At 37.2% G+C, this 16,204-nt stretch overlaps 1 protein-coding gene across 2 annotated transcripts in view; it reads right to left on the minus strand.

Annotated features, from left to right (window-relative positions):
* NRG3 (neuregulin 3) overlaps positions 1 to 16,204 on the minus strand; it is a 1,219,292-nt gene that overhangs the window by 750,563 nt on the left and 452,525 nt on the right. The gene's annotated exons all lie outside the window — the stretch shown is intronic.

Here is a 16,204-nt window from a genome sequence, read left to right on the forward strand (position 1 = left end):
GAAAATTCTCTAAGATACCAACAAAAATGCCCTTCTTAAAAATAAGAGGCTCTCTCAAAGTTCAAAACTACACTTCTCATTTCGAATAAGAGATGGGAACATGGGGAAGTACCCTCTTAAGCCAAGTTGAGCTCAAGATATTATAAGAAAAACAATCTCAAAAATAACAACAAAATGCATTCACTCATAAGGAAGAACTATCGCTCTGAAACAGATGAAATATGATCAAATACTTAGCATAGAATTAAAATGAATATGAAGTAATCACACTTATGAAAGGAAAACCAAAAAGAATAAATATAAAAATTAGTAAAAAAAGATAGTATAAATGCAAAGATGAAATAAAAATTTGAGCTGGCAAAAGTTAGGAAATAAATAGAAGATTAAAATTTATGACAGAAAAAAAGAGTATTTTCCTCTCTTGAAGGAAAAAAATAAAAGGAAACACGGGGAAAAAAATACAAACTTAAAATGGTTTAGAGAGAAATGAGAAGTGTAGAATATCAATTAAGAAAACTCAATATATATAATTCAAATCTCTGAAGGATAAAACCTAAACAATGATATAACTATTTTTACTAAGTTAAATATTACAGATATATTTTTTAATATTTAAAATAAAGAAATAATTCAAAATTGAAAAAGAAAGTGCTAAGTATCAGAGAAAATTTGTTAATGTAGTCACACCATGAAATATCCAGGAAAAAAGTACTGTAATTTCTTACTGATTTAATAGTTCTTTGCCTCTACACATAATATTTTGTTCTTAATTTTTAAAAGGGAAAATATCAAACTAGTCTTAGGTGTTTTTAACAACCAACAACTTAGAAGGTAAAAAGTATGAACAAGGAAATAAATATGACCCAAAGATTTCACATCTCTTACTTCATCATAAAAGTACATATGTTTGAACATGAAAGATTCAAAATAATATTGATATCATTATTGAGCATATTATTAATACTCAGTGATGATGGACTTCGTTGCTCAATGATCAAGTAAACAATTAAAATATAGAAAGTCTAAATAACATAATAAATATGATCGATCTTACTGATATATAATATACAACTATAGGTATGTATTTACAAGCATATATATGTATGTGTTTATATGTGTAAAATAACATTTTCCTATAAGAGTATAATTTTATGTGCTCATAGGAGAGCCACAAAATTGACCATATAATAACACATGAAATACATAAATGCACAGAGTATTATTTAATGTAAAATATAATATGGTATGAAATTAATGAACAAATAAAAAGACAAAGAACTCTCCCAACTAGGGAAACAAAACTTTCTAACTTTGTGTCAGGGAAAAAAAAAGAGCAAATTGAAAGCATAATTTTTTAAAGATAATATTGAAAACCAGAACCTTCATATCAGTAAAGCTAGATAAAATGAATAAGAATCTAAGAAAACATAACTTACCAAAGTCATTAAAGCAAGACTCAAAATCTAAATGGATGAAATAGATGCAACTGGCAAAGAACACTTCTCCCAGTCAAAAAAGTAACAGGGTCAGAAGTTTGTTTTCACGGCAGACTTCTATTAGATCTTTAAAAGACATAATCCTAGCAGTATTTAAATTGTGCTAGAATATAAAATAATTCTTTTCAAATTAGTTTTAAAGAACAGTTTATTACAGTCATCTCAGGACCTGAACAATATGGTGCAGAAAATAAATCCCAAAGAAGTTTGACAATGTCATCTATCTTTAAAGCTATAGAAAGGCAGGTATTCCCATACGTTTACAAAAGGAGGTCTGATTGTGGGTAGAAGCCCTGGAAAACAATTTGCCACTATCTAACAAAACAAAATGGCAACCCACTCCAGTGTTCTTGCCTGGAGAATCCCAGGGACTGGGAAGTCTGGTGGGCTGCCGTCTATGGGGTCACAGAGTCAGACACGACTGAAAGGACTTAGCAGCAACAAAATAAAGACACTACAGCTTGACTGATGCCACAGTGCTACTTCTGGAAATGTATCACAGACACTCATGACTACATGAGAAAGGACAATGTTAATTCATTACTTTGTTGCTTGTAATAGCAAACTTTATAACAACCTAAATATGTATAAGTGGAGACAGTACATTTGTATGCCTCTCCCATTGAAGAGTGTTGAAATGCTTTCCTAATTTTAACATTACAAAGAATATTGGAATGACATAGAAAATTGTAAGTCATATGCCCTATCTGATAATAATATTCAAGGTACGATATGAGACTCCAAATAAATTATAATGATTAGTCATCAGATGAACTTGGAGAGGATAAGAGAGGACCGTGGTAGATTACCTGTCCTTCTGCGCATGTGTATGTGTGTGTGTGTGTATACATGGTAAGAAAAATTAGAATTATTCTAAGATGTATTTTATTAAGTATGGGAGAAAATAGTAGTGCCTTGATAGTGTCATGATGAAGAAAATACAGTCTAGTATACATCTTACTCATGTCATATGGTAGAGAAATATATGTTTGATTGTTAATTCTAGTAAAGTGAAATAAAATGTTGAGTCTCCAAATTATTTGATTCAACCTCAGATAAAACTGAACCCAAAGGCCATATGTTTCATTGAAAGTTAATGAATAACCTTAAAAAAACAGAAGGACTGTTGACACAAGTGCTTTGAGAATACATTGCATTAAGTCAGTCATTACAATCCGTTATTGAGATAATGGCAAAATCTTCAGACTATTTACAAGTCAGATATCTTAAGGACATTAAGTCTATATACATTAGGCACATTGGGGCAAAGGTCCTTTCTTGTCAGATTTAAACTTATTTGAAATCTTGTCTTCATGAAATTGAATCTTGGCTAGTTTGTTTGCAAGAAGCTCTCCTGGGACATCCTGACTTAACTAAAACGATTTATTGTTAAATAACCCTTCACTTAAGACACTGATGTTATTTTAGCTGGTTGGTGGTGTATAGCTGTTCTGCTCTTTTTATGTTTGAGTTAGAAAATTGAATTCATATATCAATTTTAATATTTAACCTAAAAATAACCTCAACAAACTTATTATATATAATTCAAAATGTGTATAAGCAGCATAGAAAACATATACAGAATCTATTAACCATTTTGGTCTAGGAGAATTTTCTGTGGTGTTCTCTAAATTTGCAGTCTCCAGTACTGTAGCCACTAATCACACCCAGGGCTTCCCTAGCAGCTCAGTAGTAAAGAATCTCCCTGCCGATGCAGGAGGCGCGGGCTCTGTACCTGGGATGGGAAGATCCCCTGGAGAAGGAAACGGCAATGCACTCTAGTATTCTTGCCTGGGAAATCCCATGGATGGTGGAGCCTATTGGGTTACAGTCCATGGGGTTGCAAAAGAGTCAGACACAACTTAGCAGCTAAACAACAACAAGAAGCCACCTGTGACTCTTGATAAATTGAAATGTGACAAGTGGAACTGAGAAATAGAGTTTTTAATTTTAATTAATTTGAATATAAATAGCCATGTGTAGCTGTAAATATGGTATAAATTTTCTTGGAATAACTTTTTTTTTCCTTGTATAAACAACACTAGTAAAATAGGTGTGGTTTATAATAAAGTCATCATTTAAAGTACAACACGGACATTTTCTTCTGCAGAAAGTAACCTTTAATGGAGTTACAACATAGAACTCCTAAAGGATCAAATGGGAAAAAGAAGTAAATAATGACTTGATATTTTTTTTAAGAAAAGAAAAAAGGATAAAAATAAACACAATATAAAAAAGTAGAATAAATAGTATATATAAACATGGAAAGAATAAAATAATATATATTATCACACTCAGGATAAGTGAAGTCAATTTTCACATTAAAGGATAATGTATCAGATAGGATTATAAAAGAGGCTCAAGCATATGCTATTTACACACACCTCCCTCGCCAAAAAAAACAAACAAATAAATATGTCATCATCAGTAGGTGCCAATACTAGAAGGTGGGCAACAAGATGGCAGGCAAAAGCAAATCCCCAAATTAATAACAATAATAGTAGTACTTTTAATTAATACTAGTAAAATAAAATTGTCAATATCAGTGTTAGAGAAGGTGAGATTTAAGCTTACAACTACCAATCAGGATAAACTGGTACATTAATAGAAATAAAAGCAAACTATTACTACCATTACTACTACTAATACGATGATGCTATTAAAGCATTGCACTCAATATGCCAGCAAATTTGGAAATCTCAGCAGTGGCCACAGGACTGAAAAAGGACAGTTCTCATTCCAATCCCAAAGAAAGGCAATGCCAAAGAATGCTCAAACTACCGCACAATTGTACTTATCTCACACGCTAGTAAAGTAATGCTTAAAATTCTGCAAGCCAGGCTTCAATAGTATGTGAACCATGAACTTCCAGATGTTCAAGCTGGATTTAGAAAAGGTAGAGGACCCAGGGATCAAATTTCCAACATCCCCTGGATCATCAAAAAAGGAAGAGAGTTCCAGAAAAAATCTACTTCTGCTTTATTGACTATGCCAAAGCCTTTGACTATGTGGATCAGAACAAACTGTGGAAAATTCTGAAAGAGATGGGAATACTAGACCACCTGACCTGCCTCTTGAGAAATCTGTAGGCAGGCCAAGAAGCAACGCTAAGAACTGGACATGGAACAACAGACTGGTTCCAAATCAGGAAAGGAGTACATCAAGGCTGTATACTGTCACGCTGCTTATTTAATTTTTATTCAGAGTACATCATGCAAAATGCCAGGCTGGATGAAGCACAAGCTGGAATCAAGATTATTGAGAGAAATATCAGTAACCTCAGATATGCAGATGACACCACCCTTATGGCAGAAAGTGAAGAACTAAACAGACTCTTGATGAAAGTGAAAGAGGAGGGTGAAAAAGTAGGCTTAAAACTCAACATTCAAAAATACTAAGATCATGGCATCCTTTCCCATCACTTCACAGCAAATAGATGGGGAAACAATGGAAACAGTGACAGACTTTATTTGGGGGGGCTCCAAACTCACTGCAGATGGTAACTGCACCCATGAAATTAAAAGATGCTTGCTCCTTGGAAGAAAAGCTATGACCAACTTAGGCAGCATATTAAAATGCAGAGATATTACTCTGCCAACGAATGTTTGTCTAGTCAAAGTTATGGTTTTTCCAGTAGTCATGTATGGATGTGAGAGTTGGACTACAAAGAAAGCTGAGCACCAAAGAATTGATGCTTTTGAAGTGTTGTGTTGGAGAAGACTCTTGAGAGTCCCTTGGACTACAAGGGGATCCAACCAGTGAATCCTAAAGGAAATCAGTCCTGAATATTCATTGGAAGGACTGATGCTGAAGCTGAAGCTCCAATACTTCGGCCACCTGATGCGAAGAACTGACTCATTGGAAAAGACCCTGACACTGGAAAAGATTTAAGGCAGGAGGAGACGGGGACAGCAGAGGATGAGACGGTTGAATGGCATCACCGACTTGATGGACACACGTTTGAGTAAGCTCCAGGAGCTGGTGATGGACAGGGAGGCCTGGCATGCTGCAGTCCATGGGGTTGCAAAGAGTCAGACGTGACTGAGCAACTGAACTGACTGTGTGTCTCTGTGTGTTAGTCACTCAGTCGTGTCCGACTCTCTGTGACCCTGGACTGTAGCCCTCCAGGCTCCTCTGTCCATGGGATTCTCCAGGCAAGAATACTGGAATGGGCTGCCATTTCCTTCTCCAGGGGATCTTCCCGACCCAGAGATGGAACCTGGGTCTCTCGAATTGCAAATAGCGGGGAGTTGACTACGACTACTACTAACAGAAAATAAATGTAGTAGGATTCAAAAATAAAGTTTCAACGGGACTGTGACAAGATATATAATTATAGAGAGCATTTTAACGTCCTTCTTTCAGAATGTGTAGAATTAGCAGAAAAAAATATGTTAGGGTGTAGATGAATTACACATAATGATTTTAAAAGTCTAGAACGTAAAGTTGGTAAAAGCAGGACTCTTCTATGCTTCTTGCTACTTCTGTCAATGCCTGTAATAATTCCTGGTACAGGGAACTCAGTCATTATCCAAAACATAAATTAACCTTATTTCCTTCAAATATAAAAATACAGATTATATATTTTAAAATATGCAAAAATTAAGAAGGCATGAATAGATATAATTTGGGGATCAAACTTGAAATCAAAATGAAAATTATACTGTCAGGAATGGGTGGAGGAGCACATTAAAGAAAGGTTTTGAGATTCTTTTTCTAGTGTTGTCAGTTTGATTGACATACTGAAACCTTGTTTTTAACAGGTGTCAGATATGATTGTTAAAACTCAACACAGTTACTAAGCTGATGAAATTTAATATTCAAATTAATTTCTATAAAAGTTATTTTATGCACATGTACCTCCCTTTTTAATAACAGGAAAATTTCTTCAAAAGCTGTTTGTTAAGTCAGAGTGTATCTTCTTGCCTTTTAGAGGAGCTGATTTCATTATCCACTGAGGAAACTGGAGAATCAGGGAGGGAATTAGGTATTCATTTGTGACCCTTCTGTGGAGTTTGCCACACTGATACTTTAGTTCACGCAGGCAGTGATGCCAAGCAGGACAAAACAAAGTTGTCAGGTAATTTCTAATTGCCCAACAGTTTTCTTCTCCTCTCTTTTCCTATCGATGCTTCCAGTCAGTTTATCATTATCTTACTGATAGGGCAAAGAAAATAAGGGGAAAATATCATGAGAACCATATGATGCATTCAGCTCATAAGAAAATATGGGATCTGCTTCAATAACTTTAGTAATTTTGTAAACTTTTATTATGAACATTTTCAAACAAACAAAAGTTAAAAAAATGGTATAAGAAACCCTCTTATATTCATCACGTAGCTTCAACAACTGTCATTAATCTGGATATTTTCCCCCATACTCCATGCATTTTTTTTTCTTCTGTAGCATTTAAGGTAAATGCAAGCAGCATTCCATTTTACCCATAAATACTTAGTAGGTATCTTGGAAAAAAGACTTTTTACTAACAAAAAACTGAATAGTAACTTCTAATATCTATTAAATCCCAAACTAACATGTGTAGACTTCTTTATTTGTATGTAACTATTTGGCATTCTTCCAGAGCCCCTGAATAAATGTCCTCATCTGGTTTATAATTTACAGTTTAGGCCAGGGCAATAAATAAAGAGTATTTTCAGACAGCACAGGGTTTTTCTTCAGTAAAATGCTCATTTCTGCTTTTTCAGCTAAAACAGAATCTAAATAGGCATTAAAGACGGGTATTTTTTTTATCCTCATGTAGTTGGGGGATTTCCTTCAATCTGTATCACTTCTTGGATGCCCTCTGGTTGGAGTTTTGAATACCTTTTGTTCACTGCAGGGGTTGGCAAACTTTCTTCTGCTAATGGCCAGACTGAGGATATTTAAGGTCTTGCATGCCATATGGTCCCTGCCACAGCTCTGGTGTTATCACATCAAAGCAGCCACTGGCCAAAGCAGTCACTGATGGTACATAAACAAATGATCATGACTGCATTCCAATAAAACATTTACAAAAAAAACCAAACAGGTGGAGAGCCAGATTTGGAGCCCTGATATGTTTGGCCATTTTAAATTATCGTGGCCTCTTGATGTAGCCTCTGGTGACTTGCTCACAAACAGCGGGTATAGCAGTATCTATGGACTAGACCTGGAGAAGGGAATAGCAACCCACTCCAGTATTCTTGCCTGGAAAATCCCATGGACAGATGAGCCTGGCAGCCGGCAGTCCATGGGGTCGGAAAGAGTCAGACACAACTGAGGGACTAAACAATGGTAGACTAGACTGTCTACATCAAATCCTGGCTCTTCATTTATTAGATGCGTAATGCCAAGAAAGTTACATACTCTTTCTGTACTCAGTTTCCTCATCTGTAAACTGATTATCGTATAAGTAATTAACTCATAGGTATTATGTGAAATAAGGATTAAGTTACTAAATACATGCAAAGGGCTTAGAATAATAATAAATATCAGCAATTGCTGTTATTATTATGATGCTAGGGAGTGTCAGCCCTTTGGTCCTCATGGACTCAGGCTTCACTTAACTTTTAATTGCCAGGTCATTTATCTAGAAACTGCCATTGGTCTAAACCCAGTCTCCACAGTGGGGTTGCCATCTTTAGGTCATATCACTTTCCACTGGATCTCAACTGGCCTCAAGGCTCAGAAAAACCAAGGAAGCCTCCATCTGCATGATGATGGTCACTCTTATCCACTTGGGCATCTTTGCAGTGATCCTACCGAGGTAATTCTGAGAAGCCTGTTTACAGTATCCTTGAGAGGTCCATCTGAGCCCTTCCTTATCTAAGGCCTCTCCCACATCCCCAGTAGATGCCTGGATATCAAAAGAAAGAATCCACATATTTCTCACTCTGTTTCAGTATTTCCTTCTCAGTTCAGTTCAGTTCAGTCGCTCAGTCGTGTCCGACTCTTTGTGACCCCATGAATCGCAGCACGCCAGGCCTCCCTGTCCATCACCATCTCCCGGAGTTCACTCAGACTCACGTCCATCGAGTCCGTGATGCCATCCAGCCATCTCATCCTCTGTTGTCCCCTTCTCCTCCTGCCCCCAATCCCTCCCAGCATCAGACTCTTTTCCAATGAGTCAACTCTTCGCATGAGGTGGCCAAAGTACTGGAGTTTCAGCTTCAGCATCATTTCTTCCAAAGAAATCCCAGGGCTGATCTCCTTCAGAATGGACTGGTTGGATCTCCTTGCAGTCCAAGGGACTCTCAAGAGTCTTCTGCAACACCACAGTTCAAAAGTATCAATTCTTTGGTGCTCAGCCTTCTTCACAGTCCAACTCTCACATCCACACATGACCATAGGAAAATCCATAGCCTTGACTAGACGGACCCTAGTCGGCAAAGTAATGTCTCTGCTTTTGAATATACTATCTAGGTTGGTCATAACTTTTCTTCCAAGGAGTAAGCGTCTTTTAATTTCATGGCTGCAATCACCATCTGCAATGATTTTGGAGCTCAAGAAAATAAAGTCTGACACTGTTTCCACTGTTTCCCCATCTATTTCCCATGAAGTGATGGGATCGGATGCCATGATCTTCGTTTTCTGAATGTTGAGCTTTAAGCCAACTTTTTCACTCTCCTCTTTCACTTTCATCAAGAGGCTTTTTAGCTCCTCTTCACTTACTGCCATAAGGGTGGTGTCATCTGCATATCTGAGGTTATTGATATTTCTCCCGGCAATCCTGATTCCAGCTTGTGTTTCTTCCAGTCCAGCATTTCTCATGATGTACTCTGCATAGAGGTTAAATAAGCAGGGTGACAATATACAGCCTTGACGTACTTCTTTTCCTATTTGGAACCAGTCTGTTGTCACAGTATCCTAAAACTCAAGTAAAGACAATATTTTTTAGTACACCCACTAGACAATATCCTTAGAGTTAGCCTTGTTACCTTAAGTAGATGGGGCATTTTGCCTACACCATAGAAATACTTTGTGGTTTTAGTATCTTAAAAGGAAAGAGAAAGCAATTCCAACAGTGGAGTTGGAAAGACACTGATCACAGATCCTGGCTGACAAGGCTTATTATCCTTTTGCATACCCTAACGATGAGTATCAAAAGCTAAATACAAACTTGGGACTTTCTTTTTATATCCCTTCTTAGTAGATTTTAACCTCATTTTATAAATGTCACCAAGGTTAGGCAAAGGTAAGAACTTAAAAAGGAACCTAGCAAAATTATAAAATATTAAACATGCTACATATAAGGATGAACTCATATTCAATAGACTTTAAAAGCCATATATTAACATGGTTATGATCCACTCGACTTAAAAAAAAAGAAGCATTAAATCACTAATGCTTCACTTTTAGATAGTTAAGAAATAGATTTAGGAGATAGATTCCAGATTTTTTCTTAGTGTTGGTATGCATATTGGCTCAACACTTGCCAGACTGCAATCTTCTTGAAAGACAAAAATACACACAATAAATAAGTGCAATAGCATACATATTAATATATAGAATGCAATAAATAGCATATATGTGCTATAATATATGTTACAACCATGTGTATTTATGTAATCCAATCCAATACATGTGTACACTTATGCACATATATATTAAAAAGTATTTTCATGTGCATTATTTCAGCAAGCTGAAAGGTCAGAAATATTTGGGGACTTTTTCATGGGTAACTGTAGTCAGAATAAGGGAAAATACTCTTGGGTCATCCTGAATTCTCCTTTTCACTAAACAGAAAGAATTGTTAACATGACTCTCATTATGTTAAAAATGTTCTCCTCCTCTCTACTGGTTGATGTTCATATTCTAAACAATATTGATGTTCATCTTCTGCCTGATGCTGATGAACACTCCCTCAACTTTCACTCTTCATGTTCTGTTAAATTTATCCTCTAATAATAGCTCACAGCATCTATTTCCCTCCACCAAACTCACCCCATCTATGAATGTCTCTCATCTAGACAATTTCAATAGTATTTGACTTGGTCTACCTGCATCCACTGAGTGAGCCCTCTAATCCAATCTTCACAAAGAAGGTATAATGGTCTTTTCCAAGCAGATTATAGCACCTCACCCACTCTCAACTGTGCTTAATAATCTTAAATGGCTTCTTGTTGATTTGAGGATAAACTCTACAATGCACAAAATGCTAGGCAACATATATGTTCATCACTGCTTCTCCAGACTCTTCTTTCCTTTCCCAACTCCAGCCACAGCGACTCTCCATTATCCCTTCTCCTTCCTAACACAAGAGTGACTTGCAAGTCATTCCCTTCACTTGGAATGCCTCTTGCTACCTTTCATTAAGGTAAGGATGCTCATCCATTAGAAACAAGGTTAATGATAATTTCCTCAAAATAACTTGGTGCACTTCCATGATTAGGTAAAAGCCACCCTTATATGCATCAATTACACATGGTCTCTTCTCCATAGCACTTACTATAGTGATAATTTTATGTTTATCTATGTAATAACTGGAGTTAATTACTTAAGCTCCCTAAAGCCAGGTGGGTATTTTTCCCCTCTAATTTTGTTCACTTTGGGGTTCTGAGAGCTTAGGATTGCACCTGCCACATAACAAATTCAATAAATATCTGTTGAATAGATGTGGAGAGAAAAATAAATACTAAGATATTCTACTGACTGATAGAAGATGCTGAGAAAATACTGATAGTAGGAATCTGAGATGAAATTTCTCCAAACTAAGTTAAGAGGCTAAAATAACATAATGAATCTTCTTGAATAAAATAACTGTGTATGGTAACTGGAGAGAGCTGAAAGGTTTCAGAGGAGAGTCTTTCTTTATTTCTCCTCTGACATATTTTTAGAGTGTCCATTTCAGGAACTAGGTTGGAGATGACATGGCCTACCTCCCAGGATGTGAAAGACAGCGTAAGAGTGACATTCCTTAAGATTCTGTTAGCAAAATTTGTTTGACTTTTTACCACTTTACCTGAGATCCCAGTTGTCTCATCTATTAAAAATGTATCCTTGATAACAAAAACAAACTTCATCAAGGTCACACAGAGATTTTGACACTAAATTCATTCCACTACAATACACCTGCCGCTCTTAAACAAAGTTTATAGCTGGCAAACAACAATTATATTACAGCATTATCGATCTCTGTTCTCTTCCACAGAATCTCACGTACATGTTTAAATGAAACTAGTTGCATTTGTTTTTGTTTTTCCTCCCTCCCCATCCCATCCCTCTGGGTCATCCCAGTGCACTAGCCCCAAGCATCCTGTATCCTGCATCAAACCTAGACTGGTGCTTCATTTCTTATATGATATTATACATGTTTCAATGCCATTCTCCCAAATCATCCCACCCTCTCCCTCTCCCACAGAGTCCAAAAGACTGTTCTATACATCTGTGTCTCTCTTGCTGTCTCACATACAGGGTTATCATTACCAACTTTCTAAATTCCATATATATGCATTAGTATACTGCACTGGTGCTTTTCTTTCTGACTTACTTCACTCTGTATAATAGGCTCCAGTTTCATCCACCTCATTAGAACTGATTCACATTTATTCTTTTTAATGGCTGAGTAATACTCCATTGTGTATATGTACCACAGCTTTCTTATCCATTCATCTGCTGATGGGCATCTAGGTTGCTTCCATGTCCTGGCTATTATAAACAGTGCTGCGATGAACATTGGGGTACACGTGTCTCTTTCAATTCTGGTTTCCTCGGCGTGTATAAGGCAGTTCTCAGAGAAGGCAATGGCACCCCACTCCAGTACTCTTGCCTGGAAAATCCCATGGGCAGAGGAGCCTGGTAGGCTGCAGTCCATGGGGTTGCTAAGACTCGGACATGACTGAGCGACTTCACTTTCACTTTTCACTTTCCTGAATTGGAGAAGGAAATGGCAACCCACTCCAGTGTTCTTGCCTGGAGAATCCCAGGGACAGAGGAGCCTGGTGGGCTGCTGTCTATGGGGTCGCACAGAGTCGGACACGACTGAAGTGACTTAGCAGCAGCAGCAAGGCAGTTCTATTTCCAGTTTTTTAAGGAATCTCCACACTGTTCTCCATAGTGGCTGAACTAGTTTGCATTCCCACCAATGGTGTAAGAGGGTTTCCTTTTCTCCACACCCTCTCTAGCATTTATTGCTTGTAGACTTTTGGATCGCAGCCATTCTGACTGGCGTGAAGTGGTACCTCATTGTGGTCTTGATTTGCATTTCTCTGATAATGAGTGATATTGAGCATCTTTTCATGTGTTTGTTAGCCATCTGTATGTCTTTTTTTGGAGAAATGTCTATTTGTGTTAGGAATTCAACTGCTGATAGTCAATATTGCATTAATTCAACTCTAATAAGTTTGGAAAGGATTAGTCATATTCTTAGTGAAACAAAATAGGCCAAGGTCATGTACATATTTTAAAAATAAGAGTTAAATTTGTCATTAATGGGTTGAACATGGCAACATTTTTTAAAATATATATTAGTCATGGGATAGCACATGATTCATGCTTCCCTGGTGGCTCAGTGGTAAAGACCCTGCTCACCAATGCAGATATAAGAGACGTGGGTTTGATCCCTGTGTCTGGAAGATCCCCTGGAGAAGGAAATGGCAATCCACTCCAGTATACTTGCCTGGAGAATTCCAGGGACAGATTAGCCAGGTGGGCTATAGTCCATGGGGTCACAAAGAGTCAGACACGACTTAGCAACTAAAGAACAACAACAACAGCACATGAATCGCATGTTTACATTTTATCGTTCAGATTTCACTTTGGAGTTTTTTATTTGTGCACGTTACTTAAATTCATCAGGGATTTATATCTCCACCTTTCACTGTTTTGTAAAAACCCATGGCTAAGGATTACCCTGTTCAAGAATTGTTAAAAAAGAAAACAGAATAAAAAACCAGAAGGGAACAAATAGCACCACTATTGATTGGTTTATAGCTACCATTCTCAAATATTTCCATTCAAGTGAAAATTCAAACATTTTAAAAGTGGAAAATAAAATATATATATATAAGTCAACAGGGAAAACCATAGAAGGATCCAAGGAAATGTATAGGCTTCAGTCTGAGCAAAATTCATTTGGTAAAACAGGAACCTAGGACAGAGCAGGCATACTGATGCAGATTTTAAATTTTAAGTAAAACATGTAGAACCTTTGAAAACAGATACCCATCTTGGCCCAAAGGGAAGCAAAAAGAGTATGTCCCTGTGTGTGTGTCTGTGTGTGTGTGTCCGCGTGTTTATATTAAAAAGTCTTGGAAAATAGTTAAAGATGAGTCTTTGAGCAGTGCTCGTTCTAGGGTTGCCCCCAATATGACCGCTTATATCCAAGATGCTGCAATCATTGGGAAATTTACCAGAATTAATATTTTTCAGCAATAATTAAGTTTCAAGTGGTCATAATTCATTGTCTCTGAGCAAATTTTTCATTTCAATACAAATTCACAGGGAAAATAGATAATATAGAATGCTCTCCATGATTAAATATGGGGAAAAAAGTGAAAATTTTACCATTGGAATGCAATAGAAAAACAATCTGAAAACTTGTGCTGTTGAAGTTTAATGTAAGTTTAACAGAAAAATCATAGTTAGACAAAGTAATTATAATGTGGTTGCTTTAATGTGACTGTTAGCCATTTATCAGAGCAGTTAAAATGGGCTACATCTGAATACCATTCTCCTAAAACACTGAGTGCAGTTCTGAGAGGAAAATAATGCATAGAATAGAAATGCAATAAGAGGAGGAATAGAAGGATTAAAATATCAGGGGGTTAGGACAAAGAGCAACTCCCCAGTCTTCCAGAGGATGCTGTGACAGCAAAAATGTCCCCATTGGCACAAGCGAGAAAAGGTGAGTTTGCAGTTAAGGAGAATAAAATCAGAGTGACAATTGAGGCAAATTCATTTTGAGTGATCATTTATTCAACAGATGCTATATGCTTATTTTAAAATGTCAAAATAGAGTCAAAATTAGAAAGGCGTAAATAGAACCTTAAAAGAAAACAAGGCCACTGGGAACTGGGTGATACTTGTTGTTCTAGTAATGCTTGCAGGCGGACGCCAAGTGGAGCAGTGGTTATTAAAGCCATTATTTCTTTTGCAATTACTAAATGAGCTTCCCATTTTGTAAAGATATATGTATACATTAACTGAGGAATCATTCTTTTGAGAACTGTGATTTTAAACATATATTGAGGCAAAGATGTCTTCATTTAATGCTTTCACATATATGAAAAGGACAGAAATACATAAAGGCATTTATTATGTGAAATCTCACAGCAAAAAAATTAAAAGCCTGGAGGAAATTAGTATTATTTTCATGTGCAACAAACTCCCACGGATACAGCCAGTGTTATTGCAATTCCAATAAATTAATCTTTTATCCCAACTCAAGAAAGCAAATTTGAATGCAAGGGAGAATCATGTTATTATAAGGATAACCTTGACTCTATTCTACTATCATTTTTTTTCCTCAATACATCTTTCACAGAGATGGGAATTTACATTCTTCTTTGTGCATAATGAGTACTGCACCTGTGGTGTGATTAGCTTGCTCTTTTCCTAAACAGATCATAAGATAACTAGTTAGCCGCCAGCCTTCTGTGGTGTCCCTTCTATATTAAAAAGGAAGAAAGAGGTTTTCGTTGGGGAGAAGGAACGGTGGGGACTAGGGAGAGCAATGCTACTTACCCCCTTTTGCACCCCATCCATCCTGCTCTGTTAGTCCCTAGTGCTGATGGGGTGAAGGATAGAGTCTGAAAATGAGATAGCCAAAGTCCAGGTTGATAGACCCAGAGTTGGAGAAAGAAACAGTGCCCCACTTTCCCCAGCACCTCAAGTCACAGAGACGTTGAGAATTAAAACTACCGGCATGAAATTGGGAGGGTCCACTGCTCCTAGAAAGACTTCCTCAGGGAAGAAGTAACAGCTCTTATTCTAAAGAAACATGCACATGTGAATCACAGTCTGGGGTAGGAAGAGGTGTCCAAGAAACAGACATGACCATTCTAGCCTGTTAATGCTAATGTCACCAAACATAGACTTTCAGGCTAGCAAGGGGGTTTGGGTCACTGGAAAGTGACAAGTTACCTGTGACCTTCCTGACAACTGTGTTTCACAACACCTTGTGTGAGGACACAAGCATGTCTAGTGTGTCATCCCTCAAAGTGAACCTGAAATACCTCAGTGAGGAAAGGTCTAGGTATGACTGTAAGTCACAGCATCACTGCCCCTGTGGCAGCGACATTCTACTGGCACGGAGCTCCAGAGAGTAAAGAATTCCTTTTGCACAGTTTTAACCACAGTACTTGGAATACTGCCTGGCATGTTGTAGGCACTCAATAAATGTGCTGACTGAATGAATGCATCCTGCTCAGCGTGGCACCTGGGCCTGTACAGCTGCTTCCTCCTCCCTTCCTAACTCCTTCTGCATGAGCGTCAGTGGAAGCACTCCTAGCCTACAGCAGTCCAGCAAAAATAATGTCTCTTACACATATCTGAGCCCTTTCCCCTAACTGAGAGAAGACTACCAGGTAAGTTACTTAACCTCTTAGACCCTCAGTTTCTTCAGAAATAAAATAGGAATGATTACAGAAACTCAAGAGAGTTGAGCATATTCAATGAATTAATGTAAGCAAAATGGGAAGTGTATAACAGTTTTTCAGTATTCACTAAAGATACAAGTAACCTATTTGAGTGGAACTGGGCTTCTCAAATAAGATAGTATGGATATTTCT

This window comes from Oryx dammah, unplaced genomic scaffold (genome assembly GCF_014754425.2).
Source record: "Oryx dammah isolate SB20612 unplaced genomic scaffold, SCBI_Odam_1.1 HiC_scaffold_6, whole genome shotgun sequence".
NCBI classification, from domain to species: Eukaryota; Metazoa; Chordata; class Mammalia; order Artiodactyla; family Bovidae; genus Oryx; species Oryx dammah.